This window comes from Rutidosis leptorrhynchoides, chromosome 1 (assembly GCF_046630445.1).
Source record: "Rutidosis leptorrhynchoides isolate AG116_Rl617_1_P2 chromosome 1, CSIRO_AGI_Rlap_v1, whole genome shotgun sequence".
NCBI classification, from domain to species: Eukaryota; Viridiplantae; Streptophyta; class Magnoliopsida; order Asterales; family Asteraceae; genus Rutidosis; species Rutidosis leptorrhynchoides.
The window spans coordinates 490,512,280-490,535,856 of record NC_092333.1 but is presented as its reverse complement, the minus strand read 5'-3'; the positions used below and the strand labels follow the sequence as shown (position 1 = coordinate 490,535,856).

The following is a 23,577-nucleotide window of genomic DNA, read 5'->3' as shown; positions in this document are numbered from 1 at the left end:
GTATTAGATATATGATACTTTACATGAACGTATTTGTTTCGATATATTTATCGACAGAATTAAGAGATAATATCAAATGATTGAATTATTAGATACATTATGATATGATTACGGGCCAATGTTATGAGGTCCACTGTGATTTAAGAAATCTATTCTTTTTGACAATATTCAGAAAATGGTAAAGTGATCTATAAGTAAGAACGTGGAATGTAAATAACTTAGATGTTGGATATCGACAAGTTAAGTAACTCGACATTTTTCATTAAGATGATTTCATACGTTTATTAAACCTTTGAACTTTATCCCATGCTTCACCAACAGACTGTAATTTAAAAACTTGAAACCTATTATGAATATATATAATTCTACTTTTCTAAAATGTTTTATGATATAACGATTTAAATTAATATTAAATATATTTATACGCGTATTATACGTACATAGTTTTATACTTTTACTATATTTTAACTTTACCTTTACTTTACTTTTACTTTACTTTTACTTTACTTTAACTTTAATAATTCACTTTAATAATTCATACTTTAATAATTCATTTTAATAATTTATACTTTAATAATTCACTTTAATAATTCAAAAATCTATTATAAATAGAATTCAATAGGTTTCATTATTTCATAGAAACTTGAAAATATATTTCTCTAAACCCTCCCAATCGAATTACATATATATATTTACTTCGTATTATTTCAAGATATTATTAGTATACATAAAATACTACGACGGAGTTATATTCAAACGATTTCAAAATAAGTTTTCAAACGGGATAGAGCTAAGGAAATTATGGGTTATAGCTATGGAGGTTATGGGTATTGTTCGAGGGTATTGCTCGTGAGGTCAACCTAACGTTTATCATTTTCGTTGCGACTACGTACTTTCCTGCAATATTGAATCACAATATTGATACATGAGCATTCATATCTTATCTTTTATATATTAATAGTGTATCCCTAACTAGTGCTCGAGTATATATGATTATGAATGTTTGTATGCTTAGTTTCGTCGTTAAATAGTTTATGATAAATCACGAATTTGATACATATGCTACTGAGATAAGGTATATGATATGCATGTCATTGAAAAGCTAAAGAAAAATTAATAACTTTTCATTTAGAAATCGTGTGGGTTCGATGAACGGATTAAAAGATATGGTCAACTGAATTATTATTAATTTTAATATTATTATTAAAACGATTATTATAATTGTTATCAGTTGATGTTATTACTAAAATTATCTTTATTACTAAAAATTAATATTTTTATTGAAACTATCATTTTATTATTTTTATCATTATTATTATTATCAATATTATTTTATCAAAATAAATATGCGTACAAAGATATTTTTACCACACGTAATATAATTACATTAATAATACATACCACTATATTTTTATGATATTAAGTGAATTTTATAAATTTTATTACTTGAGATATATAAAAGTATATTTTTATCATATATGAATTTAAATATAAATTTTTATTTATTAATAAATGACTTGTATTATTTAGTATAATAAGATCTGATAAATATATTTAAATATATAAAACGACTATATATAAGTTATATAATAAACATGTATAAATTTTGGAAGTCATTTTGGGTCAAGTTAACTTTTGTTGACTTTTGCATGTCGGTCTCGAAGATTAGGATTGTGATACACTACGACTTGACCTAAGTTGTTAGACAGATATTGACCAACATATAAATATATATACTTAATATAGGTTCGTGAATCCGAGACAAACCCTGCACTTGTTCAGTGCCATCATATACATAATTGCTACGAAATACAGTATTGTGAGTTTCATTACTCCCTTTTTATATATATTTTTAGGCTGAGAATACATGCACTATTTTATAACTATTTTACGAAATGGACACAAGTACTAAAAACATATTCTACGTTGAGTTGTACCACTTTGCATATTTTTCCCTAATAGCTTGGTAACTACCATTTACATGCGGTATTGTAAACGCGAATCCTGTTGATAGATCTATCGGGCCTGACAACCCCAACCGGACTGGACGACTAGTATTCAACGGTTGCACAGTACTACGTTTCAGTGACTACACTTGGTACAGTGTAGTGAGATTTCATAATAAAGGGAATATACGACGTTGATTAAATGTTAAGTATGGTTACGAAGTGCTCAACCACTTAGAATATTTTTATTAAAACGTTTATGTATATGAAATCTTGTGGTCTATTACTATTACAGAAATGATTGATTATGATAAACTAATGAACTCACCAACCTTTTGGTTGACACTTTAAAGCATGTTTATTCTCAGGTATTAAAGAAATCTTCCACTGTGCATTAGCTCATTTTAAAGATATTATTTGGAGTCATTCATGACATACTTTGAAAGAAGTTGCATTCAAGTCGTTGAGTTCATCAAGATTAATATTAAGTCAATTATAGTAGGATGTAATATGAAATGGTATGCATGCCGTCAATTTTAGATGTAAAGAAAGTTTGTCTTTTAAAAACGAATGCAATGTTTGTAAAACGTATCATATAGAGTTCAAATACCTCGCGATGTAATCAACTATTGTGAATCATTTATAATGTATATGAACGGGTCCTTTTAATACACAAGTTGAAAGGATCCGTTCATATACATTATAAACGATTCACAATAGTTGATTACATCGCGAGGTATTTGACCTCTATATGATACATTTTACAAACATTGCATTCGTTTTTAAAAGACAAACTTTCTTTACAACGAAAGTTGACGGCATGCACAACATTTCATAATACATCCAACTATAATTGGCTTAATAATAATCTTGATGAACTCAATAACTCGAATGCAACGTCTTTCAAAATATCCATGAATGACTCCAAGTAATATCCTTAAAATGAGCTAATGCACAGCAGAAGATTTCTTTAATACCTGAGAATAAACATGCTTTAAAGTGTCAACCAAAAGGTTGGTGAGTTCATAGGTTTATCATAACAATCATTTCAATATATTAATAGACCACAAGATTTCCGTTTATAAATATGTGTACACTCGCAAGTGTATAAAAGTATTCTATAAGTTGTAGGCACCCGGTAACAAGCCTTAACGTTCATGTTTTACCCTCTGAAGTACACTATATCAGGTGTGTTTAAAATAACCTCGAAGTACTAAAGCATCCCATAGTCAGAATGGGGTTTGTCAGGCCCAATAGATCTATCTTTAGTATTCGCGCCTACCGTACATAGACAAGTAGTTTAATGTTACCAAGCTAAGGGTATATTTCTGGTTTAAACCCACGTAGAATTAGTTTTAGTACTTGTGCCTATTTCGTAAAACATTTATAAAAACAGCGCATGTATTCTCAGTCCCAAAAATATATATAAAAGGGAGCAAATGAAACTCACGCATATAAATATTGTAAAACAGTTATTAAAATAGTGCATGTATTCTCAGCCCAAAAATGTAATGAGTAAAAGGGAGAAAATGAAACTCACAATACTGTATTTCGTAGTAAAAATACATATAACGTCATTTAACAAGTGCAAGGTTGGCCTCGAATTCACGAACGTATCAATATTGAGATTCAATATTGCAGGAAAGTACGTAGGCGCAACGGAGATGATAAACACTAGATTGACCTCACGAGCATACCCATAAACCATACCCATCACCTCCATAGCTATAACCCATAATTTCCTTAGCTTCGACTCATTCAAAAAAACTATTTTGAAATCACTCGGACAGTACTCCGTCGTAATATTTTATGTATACTAATAATATCTTAAAATAATACAGAGCAAATATATATATATATATATATATATATATATATATATATATATATATATATATATATATATATATATATATATATATATATATATATATATAAATCGATTGAGAGAGTTTAGAGAAATATATTTTCAACTTTCTATGAAATAATGAAATCTATTGAATTCTATTTATAATAGATTTTTGAATTATTAAAGTGAATTATTAAAGTGAATTATTAAAGTATGAATTATTAAAGTGAATTATTAAAGTATGAATTATTAAAGTGAATTATTAAAGTTAAAGTAAAGTAAAATTAAAATTAAAGTAAAGGTATAGTTAAAGTATAGTAAAAGTATAAAAACTATGTATGTATAATACGTGTATAAATATATATAATATTAATTTAAATCTTTATATATATTTAATGAAATAAAATATAAATATTGTTATATTTATTATACTGGTTAAGTAATGAGTTGTCAAAAGTGATTCTAGATATTTATAAAAGTTATATACGTTTTAATAATAAAGTTCTTTTTAAACTGAAAACGTCTTTGTACGTTTGAAAATAGATTAATAGAATATTATGGAAACCAATTCTCCACTAACTTTTGTCTAACTTTCGTAAATGACACTTTTTGTTTTTATTTATAAATAGCTTTACAAATTATTCTGAATATCGTTAAGAGGAATAGATTTTCTCAAATCTTAGTGGACCTCTCAACAGAGACTTGTAATCATAATTCAATGTTTCTGATAATTCAATCATTTAATATATATTTTTTTTAATTTCGTGGAAAATCATATTGAAACAAATACGTTCGTGTAAAGTATTATACGTTTAATACTTTATTAATATTCTCAAGTTATAATATATATATATACATAACATATCTATTTATATATAACGGTTCGTGAATCGTCAGAATTTGGTCGAGGTTATAATGAATGTATGAACACAGTTTAAAATTCTTGAGATATAACTTAACAAACTTTGCTTATCGTGTCGGAATAATATAAAGATTAAAGTTTAAATTTGGTCGGAAATTTCCGGGTCGTCACAGTACCTACCCGTTAAATAAATTTTGTGCCCGAAATTTGATAGAAGTCGTCATGACTAACAATGAGAATGTTATTAAAATGATTATAGAGTTTTATCATGTTCAAGAAGAATGGATAAAATAATTCGATTACTCGAAGCGTGTGAGTGAAGTTATCGTGAATGAAATAAGATAATAGTGATTCGTTGTATCTTTTAATGTCATCACGATTGATCTCCGAAAAGAAAATCTTTGTAATCTATATTGGATTTGATTATTCGGCGATTAAGGAAATTATGATCCTCTTCGAATTAATGCGATAATCTATTTTGATTTCTCTGTCAGATATTTCACTATAAATCCACCTCATTTGTTTTCTTACAACTCACACCTTCTCAACTCATATTTTAAAGTATTTGTCAATATGCTTCATCCAGTGCTGATTCTTGATATACTCCTCACTTTCATATCTGTCGCTCTTCTTTTTCATCTGCTTCCGGAAGAATCTATTTACTTCTACTATACTCTTGGTTTTATAGTGTTTTTAGTTCTCCCGTGTCTTTATATTGCTATATGCATTGATATATACGGTTTGTGATTTATGGGTTGTTGTTGGATTTTATATATTCCCTTATATTTCAAAGTCCTTGCTTCTTCTATAATCATTGTCATCCACAGTTAATGCTCTCTTCTATTTGCTATGATTTATACTCCCATTTCTAGTTCGGAGCTTTGTCCTTTCGTTTCTTCTTCTTGCGATTAAGCACCGATTGTAATGGTCCAGAATTTGCAAATATAAATTTCGGAATGAACATTGTTAATGTTCTAGGAAGGAAATTGTAATGGCACAATCTTGACTTTTCAAATTACCAGAATACCTCGAAAAAGGCCGAATCATCAAGAAATATTTTCTTGATATTTAGAGATCAAAGAGAATACAAGAGTCGTGTAACATAGCACATGATGATGTTATGATTTGTGAATCATCATGTTCCATTTAGAAACTCAGCATGAATTACTGTAATATAATCACGTTGATCAAGTGTTATTATATTATACTAACTCATGCTTCAGCTCCCAACACTTCTTCAAGAATATTCCTATTTTAAACTCGAATGTTTCAGAATTTAGAAACTAAAATAGTTTCTTTTATGATATAATACAGATAGCGCGAAGAGGTAAATGATTTCAGATAAGAATAATTATAAAAATATCTTCAGAAGTATGGATGATATTTATAATGAAAGATACGATGATATCTTAGAATGTCTAATATCAGAGGATGATGAAGGATATTGTCTGCAGGGGTTTAGAGTCAGGAGCAAGGTATTCGTTAATGACTTCAGCAAGTACTGAATCATTTGGATTCTTTGAAGGCAGGTTCAGTCTTTATGATTTGTCCACAGCCTCCTTCATACTTTGCTCAATCCGTTTTCCAGTTCCAAAGATTCTCTTTGCCAATATACTATCCTTTATCATCCAACTTTTTACTGTTAAGGTCGTTTACAGTTTTTGCGGCTTCATCAGCATTTTTCAAAATTTCGAGAACTGGTTCGCAGTTTAGGGTGCTTTTCAGAAATTTCTCATTCAAAGAATGTAAGTCTTGGAGGTAGACGTTGTGTGTATATGTAATTGTTGATGTAGACATGCTGCGAGATTTCAAAATACTAATTGCTGATTCTCAATAATTGGTATGGCAATTCTTTTTATAAGGTACGAATGAGTATATGATAGGGTTTCGATAATTATAATGATTTTTTTTTGGAAAGTCAAAGATCAGTGAAGTTGTTGGTAAGTTTATTGCTAATGTGGTGAATATAAACGATTCTCCGGTAACGTTGGCTAAAGGGCAACGTATCTATCGAGGTTATAATAAGACTGTTTTGATTGAGAAGTCGAAGTTGACTTGCTGGAGCTGTGACAAAACTGTCTATTTTGAAACGGAATTGAAAAGTTATTTTAGCTAGTAAATGCCAAAGGGTCTAACACGGATACGTGTCGAACTATTTAACACCCCGCCAAATTACCATCTGACGGCGCGTTAATCAAGGTCCCACAGTTAACAGTTACGCCCTCTATATGAGACGTTTAAAGCAATCGCATTTAATTTTATTAAAAATTGACTTCAAAACATAAGTCGATAAACTCCAAAATAGAAACACTGTTGTGATCGTAACCACAAGCCAACAATATTTAAACAGTTACAAAAGTTTTAAATGCGAAAGTAATTAATGTTCTTTAAATAATATGCTGACTCCACGGCCAGACCATGCAGCAAACACAGCGGAAGTTTACCTTTTAAGGACCTGAGAATAAAACACGCAAAAACAGGTCAACAAATAATGTTGGTGAATCTACAGGTTTAAAGTAATGTAACAGTATCTGAAAAACAGTTATCAGAAAAATAGTTTAAGATCCTTGACCACGAGATTCTACAAGTACAACTCCAAGTTGCGAAACGTTTGCATAATCTATGAGCACCTGAATACTAGCAATGACCCGAGTATAGAATCCACTATACCCGCCTTTACCTCATAAAATGTTATACACTTGTTCGAGTGTCTTAATGTTCAAAGTAAATGCACCACAGTTTTTATAGCGGGTGAGGTTGTCAACCTAACGGATCCGTCCATCTAAATTGTGCCTACACCGATGGTATTTAAAGTATTCAAGCTAGAGGCTTTGTGAACAAACTCAATATGCATATATAGTACTCGTGTCAATACAAAAGCATTTGATAATGTAAGTATAATAGCGTGTATTCTCATCCCTGAAAAACATGTAAAAAGCGGGACTGTAGACTCACCTTGAATAAAGCTCGGATTGAAAAGTGGACAAATAACTTGTATGGTTTAGTGCCGAGTAATGCAACCTAAGTATACGTATTCAGGTTGGTCAACATATATGTCTTAAGCAAATGTGATTTCATAGTGTAAGTTGTCTTATTGCTCGACTCGACGCTTTTCAAAGTAAAAGTCAACATATAGTCAACTAGATCATGCAAGTCAAACAAAGTCAACCAAAGTCAATCCAAAAGTCAAACTTGGTCAAAGTAGTCAACTAAGGTCAACATCAGTAGGTTCATGTCAAATGTTGGTCAACATGTCAAACCTAAGTCAAACAACACATTTTAGGTCATACATGGTCAATTTCACAATTTCAGTTTATCGTTGTGCACAAAGTTCATGTACATGTAGCAAACTTAGCATATTATCTCATAGTACAAAATTCATGCAAACATGGAAAACTCCAGATCATAAGTATACTCAAAATCGATTCCAAAAAGTCTATCCAGGGTCTCATACGATAATTAAAAGTCAGGAATCAGAAGGGATATATTTATGGTTTGCCAAGTCAGTTTCTGACAGCGCACTGATTTCGTTTTGGCTATAACTGGAGCTAGGGACATGCAATTGATACAAGACCAGTGGCCATGGTTCAAGAACAAGTTAAACTAACACATATCAAAAATCGAGCAATTTTTGTTTAGCCAATTTGTACCGACTAACCGATCTTTACTGATCTATCAGTTTTGGACAGAACTATACATGTCAACTTATCAAACTTATAACTCATGGCAATTAACGTTTTCAGATGTTAACATGCAAATGAAATATGTCAAGGAACATATTAAATAACATAATCCAGAAGATCAAAGCCTCAATCAATTTCTAGTCCACTCTAGGTAATTATTTCTAGCATTAAAACAGTTTCGGTACACTTTAACGTATGAATCTTCGTTTAAACATATCGGGAGCATTACAAAAGCTTTTGATGCAATTCTTAAGTCTAACATGCATGATTTTTCACAAGAATTACACTAGTACACTTTTCATTAGCTAATTCAATAAACACATATCTCAGAGAATTCGGATTTCAATTATAAACTAGTCAAAACTTCGATTTAGCATATCTTAAGCATACGGTAATGAAATCAAGTGAAATCAAAGCCTAAAGTTAATAGTTTTTCGAAAGCTAAACATCTAAACATGTTAAATGATCAGATCAAAAGTCAACTCTCATCAGATCCTTGAAATACAATTCGTTTTTCATGTAAACAATATCAATTGATCAAATTAACGACTAACAACGAGTAATAACACAATCAATTGAGCACTAGACTTGACTACACTATGTAATTGAATAAAATTAGATTTAATTGAATTGGGATCAGTGTAATTATACCTCAAAACACAATTTGTGTATACTAGCGCGTAGAGAACGACGATCGGAGCAAGATTGATCAACGAGTAAGAGCAAACAAGCAAGTTTGATGGTTGATTTGTGTGTGTGTGTTTGAAGTGAAGAAGAAGAGAGGGAGGAGGAATGAGCTGCACTCTTGTGGATGTATGATAGAATGAGAGTATAATAATTGTCTAGACAATTATCTAGTTAGTCATTTAGTGCTTAAAACTAAAAGTCAACAAACATGAGCTTAAAACTAATAGTCAACATGCATGAGCCTAAAACTAATAGTCAACATGCATGGGCTACTCATGAGATCAATGATGATGATGTATGAGGTCATGGCCATGTGGCCTCGGGCTCGGGTCTCGGGTCTCGGCTCGTTTTGCGTAAAAGCTTGTACTCGTGGTCCGTTTCAAGTGCCGTTTAGTCGTACCGAAGGCCCGGAACGCTAAACCGATCGTTAAAACGCAACCAAACGTTTAATTTATTAAAAACCCAATAAATTAAATATAAAAAAAAAAGTTAATAATTAATAAATTAATTATTAAAATAAACCCGAGCGTTGCGTTGCTCGAAAAGCAGTTATCAAAACCGTATCGTTTTTATCGTATTTCTTTATCTGAAATGTTTATTCGCATTAATATCAACCCATATTAATTATTGTAACCCTCCAAGGATCAAGTATGTATTTATTACACATAAACGCATAAAATTCAAGTAATCGTCGTTAAATTAATTAACAGAAAGTTAACGGAAGTGACGGAAAAAGCAGGGTTGTTACATTACCCACCTGTTATTGAAAATTTCGTCCCGAAATTTTAGTGATCGTCCACTGAAGTAGTTTCCTCGGGAAACAGTTGCGGGTATTTTAGTCTCATCTGATCTTCACGCTCCCACGTGAACTCTGGTCCTCTTCTCGCGTTCCACCGAACTTTAACGATAGGAATTCTGCTTTGCTTCAACTGTTTGACCTCACGGCCCAAGATTTGGACAGGCTCTTCAATGAAATGAAGTTTGTCGTCGATACGCAGTTCCTCTAATGGAATAATCAAATTCTCGTCAGCTAAACACTTCTTCAAGTTGGATACGTGAAAAACGTCGTGTATACCACTTAGTGCTTGTGGCAGTTCCAACCTGTAAGCTACCGGTCCAACTCTTTCGGTTATCTCGAATGGTCCAACATATCTAGGACTTAATTTACCTCGTTTTCCAAACCGTACGACACCCTTCCAAGGTGATACTTTAAGCATAACTTTGTCACCAACTTGGAATTCTATGTCATTCCGTCTAACATCGACGTAACTCTTTTGACGACTCCGAGCCGTTCTCAATCGTTCCTGAATCTGTAGAACTTTCTCAGTTGTCTCCTGAATAATCTCAGGACCTGTCAACTGACTATCCCCCAATTCACTCCAACAAACGGGAGATCTACATTTCCTTCCGTACAACGCTTCAAAAGGTGCAGCTTTTATGCTCGCATGGTAGCTGTTATTGTATGAGAACTCAGCTAGTGGTAAGTACTTATCCCATCCATTTCCAAAATCGATGACACATGCTCGCAACATATCCTCAAAAGTTTGAATAGTTCGTTCGCTTTGGCCATCTGTCTGGGGGTGATATGCTGTACTCATATCTAAACGGGTCCCCATTGCTTTCTGTAATGACTGCCAAAACCTTGAAGTGAATCTGCTGTCGCGATCAGATATAATAGATATAGGAACTCCATGCCTAGAGACGACTTCCTTAATGTAAACCTGAGCCAACTTCTCCATTTTATCAGTTTCTCTTATTGGTAAGAAGTGTGCAGACTTAGTGAGACGATCCACGATAACCCAAATAGTATCGTATCCTCCCGCCGTTCTAGGCAGTTTCGTGATGAAGTCCATGGTAATACCTTCCCACTTCCACTGGGGAATCTCTGGTTGAGTTAATAACCCTGATGGCTTCTGATGTTCAGCCTTGACTTTAGCGCAAGTCAAGCACTTTCCGACATAGGTAGCAATATCAGCTTTCAAATTTGGCCACCAATAAAACGTCTTCAAATCTTGGTACATTTTATCTGATCCCGGATGAATTGAGTACCTTGACTTGTGTGCTTCTTCCAACACTAGTTCTCTCAATCCACCAAACTTTGGTACCCAGATTCGATTAGCAAAGTACCGTGTTCCGTCCTCCTTGATGTCAAATTTCTTATCCATTCCTCTTAGAAATTCAACATCGACATTTTCTTGCTTCATGGCTTCTCGTTGTGCTTCCCGGATCTGTGATGTGAGATTTGTACGGACAACTATATTAAGAGCTTTAACCCTGAGGGGTTTCTCTCGCTCCTTTCTGCTTAAAGCATCCGCCACAACATTCGCTTTGCCCGGATGGTATTGAAGTTCACAGTTATAATCGTTAAGTAGTTCCATCCAACGTCGTTGTCTCATGTTAAGCTGTTTCTGATCGAATATGTGCTGTAAACTCTTATGGTCAGTGAAGATAGTAAATTTGGTTCCATACAGGTAGTGTCTCCACATTTTAAGTGCAAAGACAACGGCTCCTAATTCAAGGTCGTGCGTAGTGTAGTTCTGCTCATGAATCTTTAACTGTCGCGATCCATAAGCAATAACCTTATTTCTTTGCATGAGTACGCAACCCATTCCTTGACGTGAAGCATCACAATAAACAACAAAATCTTCACTTCCCTCGGGTAGAGACAATATCGGTGCAGTTGTTAACTTCTCCTTCAACAACTGAAATGCAGTTTCTTGGGGTTCTGACCACTCATACTTCTTGCCCTTATGAGTCAACGCGGTTAATGGTCGGGCAATCTTAGAGAATCCCTCGATGAATCTCCTGTAGTAACCAGCTAAACCCAAAAATTGTCGAATCTGAGTTGGCGTCTTTGGAGTTTCCCAATTCTTAACCGACTCAATCTTTGCTGGATCGACCTGTATTCCATTGACCCCTACAACATGGCCAAGAAATTGTACCTCTGGTAACCAAAAGTCACACTTAGAGAACTTTGCATACAACTGCTCTTTTCTAAGCATGGTTAATATCGATCGTAGATGCTGTTCATGCTCTTCCTTGTTCTTGGAGTACACCAATATATCATCAATAAACACAATGACAAATTTATCTAGGTATGGCTTACACACACGGTTCATGAGGTCCATGAACACTGCTGGTGCGTTCGTCAAACCAAACGGCATCACTGTAAACTCATAATGTCCATAGCGTGTTCTAAACGCCGTCTTCAGGACATCAGCTTCTTTGACTCTCATTTGGTGATACCCGGATCTTAAATCAATCTTCGAATAACAACTCGATCCTTGTAGTTGATCAAATAAGTCATCAATCCTCGGTAGCGGATACCGATTCTTGATTGTCAACTTGTTCAATTCTCTGTAGTCGATACACAACCTCATCGACCCATCTTTCTTTTTAACAAACAAAACTGGAGCTCCCCAAGGTGAAGAACTCGGTCGGATGAATCCCTTGTCTAACAACTCTTGCAATTGACTAGATAACTCTTGAAGCTCTGGGGGTGCAAGTCTGTACGGTGCGCGAGCCACCGGTGCCGCTCCTGGCACTAAATCTATTTGAAACTCAACTTCTCGATGCGGTGGGAGACCAGGTAATTCCTCCGGAAAAACTTCAAGAAATTCCTTAACTATAGGAACGTCTTCGGGTCTCCTTTCATCAGGTACAATTTGGTTTACATTAGCCATAAACGCGATACATCCCTTTCTCACATATCTCTGAACTTTCAAGCAGTTAATGAGATGCAATTGTGAGCCATTCTTTTCTCCATAAATCATCATAGGTTCACCGTTAGCAATAGGAATACGAATAGCCTTTAGGTCACAGACCACCTCGGCTTTGTTATTAGCTAACCAGTCCATTCCAACCACAAGGTCAAAACTTCCCAGTTTAATAGGTATTACATCAATGCTAAAAGGCTTACCCTCTAATGTCAAAGTACAACCGCGATAAATCTTATCGGCTCTCATCAAGCTACCATTCCCTAGTTCTATGGAATACACGTTATCTAGGGGAGAAACGGGATTTTTAACATTGTGACAGACATCCTTAGATATAAAACTTCTATCAGCACCAGAGTCAAACAAAACATAAACAGGTTGATCATTGAGTGAAAACGTACCCGTGACTAGTTTCGGATCATCACGAGCTTCCGCAGAATTGATGTTGAATGCCCTGCCTCGAGCATTCCCATTGTTGTTGTTCTTAGGACAGTCTTTCTTGAAATGACCTGGTTGTCCGCAACCAAAACAGTTCTTACCATTACCAGCATTGTTCGCATTGTTTGTAGCGTTGTTGTTGTTAGTGTTGCCGTTGAGCTTAACCTTACAATCTTTCGCCAAATGGCCAAACTTCTTGCACCGGTCACAAATTAGAATAGCACAGTTTCCGGTGTGATGCTTGCCACACTTTTGACATTGTGGATTTTTGCCCTTATAACCGGAGTTAGTTCCGGCGACCCCAGTGTCGTTGCGGTAAGTATCTTGCTTCTTGAATGGCTGTTGGTTAAAATTCTTATCTTGACCACCATTCCACTTCCTCTTACCATCATTGGACTTATTCTCATTCACTGTAGTACCCTTCCCTCTCTGGGCAATCTGGTCCAATAACAAACTAGCCATGTCAATAGCTTCTTGCACATTTGCGGGTTTAGAAGTAGTGACCCCGCCTTGAATATTCTCACTTAGACCTTCTATGTATAGTTCAACCTTTCGCTTCTCAGGAGTAACCATTTCAGGACACATCAGTGCCAGCTCAAAGAACCTCTTGTTATAGGCGGTGAGATTATTGCCTACTAACTTTAATTCTCGGAACTCGCGTTCCATTTTCTTAATCTCGTTCCGTGAACAATACTCCTCTATCATTCTTTGCTTCAAAGTTTCCCAAGCTAGGGCATAAGCTTGATCATGACCCAGGGATTGAGCATAGTTGTTCCACCAGGTGAGCGCACTATCCGACAGCGTGCCCGTAGCAAAACCTACCCGGTCATTATCATTACACCCGCTGATGCGGAAAACCGACTCAAGCTTTTCAAACCAACGAGTGAGACCAACTGGTCCCTCAGTTCCGTTAAAAGGATGCGGGTTGCAACTAGTGAATGTCTTGTAAGAACATCCATTACGGCCTTGAGTACCGTTCCCATTGGTGTTGCTCGAACCACCGCGATCATTGCTGTTGCGGCCATTGTTGAATTCTCTCAGTAGTTCAGCTCTCTCAGCCGCAATACCTTCAGCGACCAATCTCCTGATCTGAGCAGCGGTTGATTCCTTCGGAGGCATCTTCAACACAGAAAACATACTAGGTCAGTGTCAAAACAACGCTATATGAAAATATACTAGCAACGGGTGTTGAAGACTAGTAAATAATAATAGTACGAAAAGATTCGTAAGTAGTGTAAATAGTATTAGTAGTGGTAGTAGTGATAGTAGTGATAGTAGTTACACTAGTGGTAATAGTAGTGGCACAAGTGTTATGTAGTGATAGCAATGGTAGTAGCACTAAGTAGTAACAATGAAATCATGGCAGTATCACAAAACACAAGTATTATAATCATACAATGTTACTAAATACAGAATATTACCGTAAGCAATAAAAGATAATAATCGTTAATAGCATAATCCACCATTATTATTATTACAATCCAAAAAGTAATAAACCAAATCCCAAAAGTAATAAAACCAAACAATAATCATAATGTGCTAGTAGCCCGGTTTAAAGCACCCGGTAAGTCTTATATAATCAAATAAAGAAAGGATGGTGGATGAAAAAGAAAAGAAAGCTCATGGTCGAATGACCCTTCACTTCCTCTTCTGACGGGTACGGGAGGCAGGTCCATCATTCCTCGGCCTATCACGTTCTGCCTCCAACGCAGCAATCCTGGCAGTCAAGGCTGTTATCAATCGCTCCATGTCGAAGAACCTTGCTTCGTTCTCGTACATATAAGTGTGTATGGACGTAACCCTTGAGTCCAACCTGTCGAGGTCATCAGGATGGGGGTATGTCCTCGCAACATCACTCAAAGCATTAACACGATCAATTACATTCCTGTTTCGATTAGTATGAATCAGATCCAACTCATAAAGATTAACGGGATAGTTAGGCATCTGGTGTGAAGCAGGTGCTGGTGCATGAGCAGGTGCATTGGCATCAGCCACACTTGAATTGCTGCTATTTCCGGAATTCTGTGACATCTATCTCACAAGACAAGAACACATATAAAGCAGGTTAGCCAAACAAATAACGTTAGTCATAAAGTACTCATGTAATGACTAAGTCCCGGTCGTAGTCTAGACTCACTAAAGTGTCCTAATGACCAAATCAGACACACTAATGCAAGTCCTAGTTTCCCTACGAACCGTTAGCTCTGATACCATCTTTAACACCCCGCCAAATTACCATCTGACGGCGCGTTAATCAAGGTCCCACAGTTAACAGTTACGCCCTCTATATGAGACGTTTAAAGCAATCGCATTTAATTTTATTAAAAATTGACTTCAAAACATAAGTCGATAAACTCCAAAATAGAAACACTGTTGTGATCGTAACCACAAGCCAACAATATTTAAACAGTTACAAAAGTTTTAAATGCGAAAGTAATTAATGTTCTTTAAATAATATGCTGACTCCACGGCCAGACCATGCAGCAAACACAGCGGAAGTTTACCTTTTAAGGACCTGAGAATAAAACACGCAAAAACAGGTCAACAAATAATGTTGGTGAATCTACAGGTTTAAAGTAATGTAACAGTATCTGAAAAACAGTTATCAGAAAAATAGTTTAAGATCCTTGACCACGAGATTCTACAAGTACAACTCCAAGTTGCGAAACGTTTGCATAATCTATGAGCACCTGAATACTAGCAATGACCCGAGTATAGAATCCACTATACCCGCCTTTACCTCATAAAATGTTATACACTTGTTCGAGTGTCTTAATGTTCAAAGTAAATGCACCACAGTTTTTATAGCGGGTGAGGTTGTCAACCTAACGGATCCGTCCATCTAAATTGTGCCTACACCGATGGTATTTAAAGTATTCAAGCTAGAGGCTTTTTGAACAAACTCAATATGCATATATAGTACTCGTGTCAATACAAAAGCATTTGATAATGTAAGTATAATAGCGTGTATTCTCATCCCTGAAAAACATGTAAAAAGCGGGACTGTAGACTCACCTTGAATAAAGCTCGGATTGAAAAGTGGACAAATAACTTGTATGGTTTAGTGCCGAGTAATGCAACCTAAGTATACGTATTCAGGTTGGTCAACATATATGTCTTAAGCAAATGTGATTTCATAGTGTAAGTTGTCTTATTGCTCGACTCGACGCTTTTCAAAGTAAAAGTCAACATATAGTCAACTAGATCATGCAAGTCAAACAAAGTCAACCAAAGTCAATCCAAAAGTCAAACTTGGTCAAAGTAGTCAACTAAGGTCAACATCAGTAGGTTCATGTCAAATGTTGGTCAACATGTCAAACCTAAGTCAAACAACACATTTTAGGTCATACATGGTCAATTTCACAATTTCAGTTTATCGTTGTGCACAAAGTTCATGTACATGTAGCAAACTTAGCATATTATCTCATAGTACAAAATTCATGCAAACATGGCAAACTCCAGATCATAAGTATACTCAAAATCGATTCCAAAAAGTCTATCCAGGGTCTCATACGATAATTAAAAGTCAGGAATCAGAAGGGATATATTTATGGTTTGCCAAGTCAGTTTCTGACAGCGCACTGATTTCGTTTTGGCTATAACTGGAGCTAGGGACATGCAATTGATACAAGACCAGTGGCCATGGTTCAAGAACAAGTTAAACTAACACATATCAAAAATCGAGCAATTTTTGTTTAGCCAATTTGTACCGACTAACCGATCTTTACTGATCTATCAGTTTTGGACAGAACTATACATGTCAACTTATCAAACTTATAACTCATGGCAATTAACGTTTTCAGATGTTAACATGCAAATGAAATATGTCAAGGAACATATTAAATAACATAATCCAGAAGATCAAAGCCTCAATCAATTTCTAGTCCACTCTAGGTAATTATTTCTAGCATTAAAACAGTTTCGGTACACTTTAACGTATGAATCTTCGTTTAAACATATCGGGAGCATTACAAAAGCTTTTGATGCAATTCTTAAGTCTAACATGCATGATTTTTCACAAGAATTACACTAGTACACTTTTCATTAGCTAATTCAATAAACACATATCTCAGAGAATTCGGATTTCAATTATAAACTAGTCAAAACTTCGATTTAGCATATCTTAAGCATACGGTAATGAAATCAAGTGAAATCAAAGCCTAAAGTTAATAGTTTTTCGAAAGCTAAACATCTAAACATGTTAAATGATCAGATCAAAAGTCAACTCTCATCAGATCCTTGAAATACAATTCGTTTTTCATGTAAACAATATCAATTGATCAAATTAACGACTAACAACGAGTAATAACACAATCAATTGAGCACTAGACTTGACTACACTATGTAATTGAATAAAATTAGATTTAATTGAATTGGGATCAGTGTAATTATACCTCAAAACACAATTTGTGTATACTAGCGCGTAGAGAACGACGATCGGAGCAAGATTGATCAACGAGTAAGAGCAAACAAGCAAGTTTGATGGTTGATTTGTGTGTGTGTGTTTGAAGTGAAGAAGAAGAGAGGGAGGAGGAATGAGCTGCACTCTTGTGGATGTATGATAGAATGAGAGTATAATAATTGTCTAGACAATTATCTAGTTAGTCATTTAGTGCTTAAAACTAAAAGTCAACAAACATGAGCTTAAAACTAATAGTCAACATGCATGAGCCTAAAACTAATAGTCAACATGCATGGGCTACTCATGAGATCAATGATGATGATGTATGAGGTCATGGCCATGTGGCCTCGGGCTCGGGTCTCGGGTCTCGGCTCGTTTTGCGTAAAAGCTTGTACTCGTGGTCCGTTTCAAGTGCCGTTTAGTCGTACCGAAGGCCCGGAACGCTAAACCGATCGTTAAAACGCAACCAAACGTTTAATTTATTAAAAACCCAATAAATTAAATATAAAAAAAAAAGTTAATAATTAATAAATTAATTATTAAAATAAACCCGAGCGTTGCGTTGCTCGAAAAGCAGTTATCAAAACCGTATCGTTTTTATCGTATTTCTTTATCTGAAATGTTTATTCGCATTAATATCAACCCATATTAATTATTGTAACCCTCCAAGGATCAAGTATGTATTTATTACACATAAACGCATAAAATTCAAGTAATCGTCGTTAAATTAATTAACAGAAAGTTAACGGAAGTGACGGAAAAAGCAGGGTTGTTACAAACTATGACTTGGGTTTTGAGAGTTTTTCAGGTGTATAACTGTGGGTAACATGTGGTTGGATCATCATCTCGATTGTTCCTTAGTTGAAGTGTCTTCAGGAATTTCGAAGGGTTTGAGCACATATTGTAATCATTAATACATATGATGTTCTAACACAGTTTTGAAGTCAAAGTATAGCTTTGAAAGATATAGGAATCTAAGAGTGATGATACTGGTTATATTTCGAATTGAATTATGCGATTTCAAAATCAGAATATGTAATTGAATTTGAATGAGTATGATTGTTTTGATTTATATGAAAGAATGGATATGGTTGTGAAAGTAGAGAGTATAGTTGATGATTGCTGAATCAGTTTCGAAAAATGTAATATATTAATTGTGAATTTATATATCTCTCGGGTATTACCTACCCGTTAAAATTTTTTTCACAATTAATATTTTGTACAAAAGAAGTTTATTACAGTCTTTATGAAAATATATATGTATATTTTCTTTAGATGTAATATAGATTTAATGAGTTAATATTAAATTAAACTCATTTGTTTTATGGTTGGAACTAGAATTGAGTAATCACTAAAACTTTATAAATTGCATAAGTATTTCTTCAATAATATTGAAATTATGAATCATTACTTTGTTATTTATTGGTTTTCGTGAAATTCTTGTGAACTTCGCAACGTACGAATGATGTTATTTGAAAAGTTTTGAGTACATCGATGATGAAAGTGTAAAATCAAACATATATTCGAATAATACACTTGATTTATTATGAATTGGATTTTTATTGAATTGAGACAGAGATTGTAATTAATGATGGTTAAGTTGCGGACGAAGGACGTACATCATTGCATATTTGTAATATGAATTAACTGAGTAGTTAAGATTCACACATAATAGCTTAGTACGGGAAGATTTATTATGGTTTAAAAATTTATACATATAAAATATACATATAAATCTTTCGATTGGAAATGAGTTAATATTTCATAACTCGTTGATACAATATATTTTTTGTTGATTAGTAATGATGTCCACAATGATTCTTGAACTGACAGAGTTTGTGATGTTACAGGTGCTGTTGATTCTGACGATACTAACGGCACTGACTGTGTTGATGATGCTACGGTCCTGTTGATGCTGTTGGTAAAACAATTCTAGCTTGTAAATCGTACACCATTTTTGATCAAAGTTTCTACTCTTCTATCTCCATTCACTCATCCGATTTACGGTCAGAATTAAATAATCTCTAAGATTTTGGAGATTACATAACTTCCGCAGAGATATCTCTTCAATGAAGTTTATGAATTAATACTTCATCGTTTGTTGTTGTTGATATTCCTGGATATTTACAGGGCGTATGACGTTGATGTTTGAGATACCTATTGTGATGTTGCGGTGTGGGATGTGGATGTTGTTGTTGGTGGTGGTGATGGTACTGTTGGTGTTGCTGATGGTGGTACTGTTTATGCTGCTGGTGCTGCTGCTGGTGTTTGTAACCTTTGCACCATATTCTCCAAAGCCACTACCCGAGCGCGAAGCTCGTTCACTTCTTCTATTACACCGGGGTGATTGTCGGTTCGGACGAGTGGATAAATAAAATCTAGAATTTGGTATAGTATGTAATCGTGAAGAGATACTCTAGAAATAAGAGAGAAAATGGTGTTTCGGATAGGTTCGCCGGTAAGTGCTTCAGGTTCTTCGCCAAGAGGGCAATGTGGTGGATGGAAGGGATCACCTTCTTCTTGTCTCCAATGATTAAGGAGGCTACGAACCCATCCCCAATTCATCCAGAATAGATGATGACTAATTGGTTGATCCATTCTGGTCACACTGCTTTCGGAACTTGAGTGGGATTCCATTTCGGAATCCGAGGGACTTGAACTAATGACGAATTCCATTTCATACAATTGAATAAAGAATTTTTTTTTCCGATATGAAATGATTTTCCGGCTATCGGGTGGTATTCTAATTATATAGAGCAAAAGGTTTCGTAGATTAAGGAGGAATTTACGGAATATGTCAGGCAAAGTTTACAGTAACAGATATGCTAAGATATGAATTTTGTCTATACACTATTCATGCAATCAATGCAATAAGATGTGTCTAGACTAAGAATGATAAGCAGGTAATTTCCGACAAAAATGATGAGCAAAACTTTTGACATGCAGACACGGTCGAAGTCCAGACTCACTAATGCATCCTAATGACTATCATTTAGACACACTAATGCAGACCTGGTTCGCTAAGACCACCGCTCTGATACCAATTGAAAGGACCCGTTCATATACATTATAAACGATTCACAATAGTTGATTACATCGCGAGGTATTTGACCTCTATATGATACATTTTACAAACATTGCATTCGTTTTTAAAAGACAAACTTTCTTTACAACGAAAGTTGACGGCATGCACAACATTTCATAATACATCCAACTATAATTGGCTTAATAATAATCTTGATGAACTTAATAACTCGAATGCAACGTCTTTCAAAATATGCCATGAATGACTCCAAGTAATATCCTTAAAATGAGCTAATGCACAGCGGAAGATTTCTTTAATACCTGAGAATATACATGCTTTAAAGTGTCAACCAAAAGGTTGGTGAGTTCATAGGTTTATCATAACAATCATTTCAATATATTAATAGACCACAAGATTTTCGTTTATAAATATGTGTACACTCGCAAGTGTATAAAAGTATTCTATAAGTTGTAGGCACCCTGTAACAAGCCTTAACGTTCATGTTTTACCCTCTGAAGTACACTATATCAGGTGTGTTTAAAATAACCTCGAAGTACTAAAGCATCCCATAGTCAGGATGGGGTTTGTCAGGCCCAATAGATCTATCTTTAGGATTCGCGCCTACCGTACATAGACAAGTAGTTTAATGTTACAAAGCTAAGGGTATATTTCTGGTTTAAACCCACGTAGAATTAGTTTTAGTACTTGTGCCTATTTCGTAAAACATTTATAAAAACAGCGCATGTATTCTCAGTCCCAAAAATATATATAAAAGGGAGCAAATGAAACTCACGCATATAAATATTGTAAAACAGTTATTAAAACAGTGCATGTATTCTCAGCCCAAAAATGTAATGAGTAAAAGGGAGCAAATGAAACTCACAATATTGTATTTCGTAGTAAAAATACATATAACGTCATTTAACAAGTGCAAGGTTGGCCTCGAATTCACGAACGTATCAATATTGAGATTCAATATTGCAGGAAAGTACGTAGACGCAACGGAGATGATAAACACTAGATTGACCTCACGAGCATACCCATGAACCATACCCATCACCTCCATAGCTATAACCCATAATTTCCTTAGCGTCGACTCATTCAAAAAAACTATTTTGAAATCACTCGGACAGTACTCCGTCGTAATATTTTATGTATACTAATAATATCTTAAAATAATACAGAGCAAATATATATATATATATATATATATATATATAAATCGATTGAGAGAGTTTAGAGAAATATATTTTCAAGTTTTTATGAAATAATGAAATCTATTTAATTCTATTTATAATAGATTTTTGAATTATTAAAGTGAATTATTAAAGTGAATTATTAAAGTATGAATTATTAAAGTGAATTATTAAAGTTAAAGTAAAGTAAAAGTAAAAGTAAAGTAAAGGTATAGTTAAAGTATAGTAAAAGTATAAAAACTATGTATGTATAATACGCGTATAAATATATATAATATTAATTTAAATCGTTATATATATTTAATGAAATAAAATATAAATATCGTTATATTTATTATACTGGTTAAGTAATGAGTTGTCAAAAGTGATTCTAGATATTTATAAAAGTTATATACGTTTTAATAATAAAGTTCTTTTTAAACTGAAAACGTCTTTGTACGTTTGAAAATAGATTAATAGAATATTATGGAAACCAATTCTCCACTAACTTTTGTCTAACTTTCGTAAATGACACTTTTTGTTTTTATTTATAAATAGCTTTACAAATTATTCTGAATATCGTTAAGAGGAATAGATTTTCTCAAATCATAGTGGACCTCTCAACAGAGACTTGTAATCATAATTCAATGTTTCTGATAATTCAATCATTTAATATATATATTTTTTAATTTCGTGGAAAATCATATTGAAACAAATACGTTCGTGTAAAGTATTATACGTTTAATACTTTATTAATATTCTCAAGTTATAATATATATATACATAACATATCTATTTATATATAACGGTTCGTGAATCGTCAGAATTTGGTCGAGGTTATAATGAATGTATGGACACAGTTTAAAATTCTTGAGATTTAACTTAACAAACTTTGCTTATCGTGTCGGAATAATATAAAGATTAAAGTTTAAATTTGGTCAGAAATTTCCGGGTCGTCACACAAGTACCTACTAAAAGACGGACGATGGTCACACGCCTCACTCTTACTACAAACTCAAACCGTCGATTGAAGGTCTAGGATGACCAATTCTCTATCCTGAAGATGGCGGAGTGCATTTTGTGTTGAAGCTTCGAATCATGCAATTGATACGGACTCATTGTCAATTTCAAGGCTTACCAAATGAAGACCCCAATTCTCACGTAGATAAATTTCTCTCCTTATCCAATTCTTGAAAGCAAAGTGAGGTTGAGCAAAACATAGTAAATCTATATTTGTTCCCCTACTCCTTATCTAACCATGCCAAAACCTGGTTTGAGAGATTAGAAACCCATTATATTACCTCATCAGAGGATATGTCTAGAAAGTTCATGTCCAAGTACTTTCCCATATCCAATCAAATCAGGCTCGTACAAGACATCTTAAACTCCGAACAAGCTTATGATGAATCAATCTACGCCGCATGGGAGCGTTACAAGGAAATGCTTAAGAAATACCCTAATAACTGCCTAAAACATCATACCCTGATGTGTACGTTATACTTTGGACTAAAGGAAAATGATAGGATGACTCTAGATCTTGCTTCTCAAGGCAAATTCATGAACCACACTAAAGATGGGGCATGAAGTTTGATTGAAGACATGATTGTGCATCATCACAACTCGAATACTGACAAATACTCTCCAACATCTAAAGCACTTGTCACTTCTAACCTATCAGAAAAGAAGATGCTAAATATCTCTCAGCGATGATGAAAAGTTTGACCCAACAAATTGTAGAATTGAAGAAGAAACCTAATCCACTGCAACATTTTCAATCATGTCTAAACTCTACCA

The 23,577-nt window shown here is 34.3% G+C and overlaps 1 non-coding gene across 1 annotated transcript; it reads right to left on the bottom strand.

The window, feature by feature from the left end:
- Positions 1-23,145: 23,145 nt before the first annotated feature.
- Positions 23,146-23,252, bottom strand: LOC139886764 (small nucleolar RNA R71). The gene has a single exon (XR_011772631.1). It is a non-coding gene; the product is annotated as a small nucleolar RNA R71 (small nucleolar RNA).
- Between the last annotated feature and the right edge of the window lie 325 nt (positions 23,253-23,577).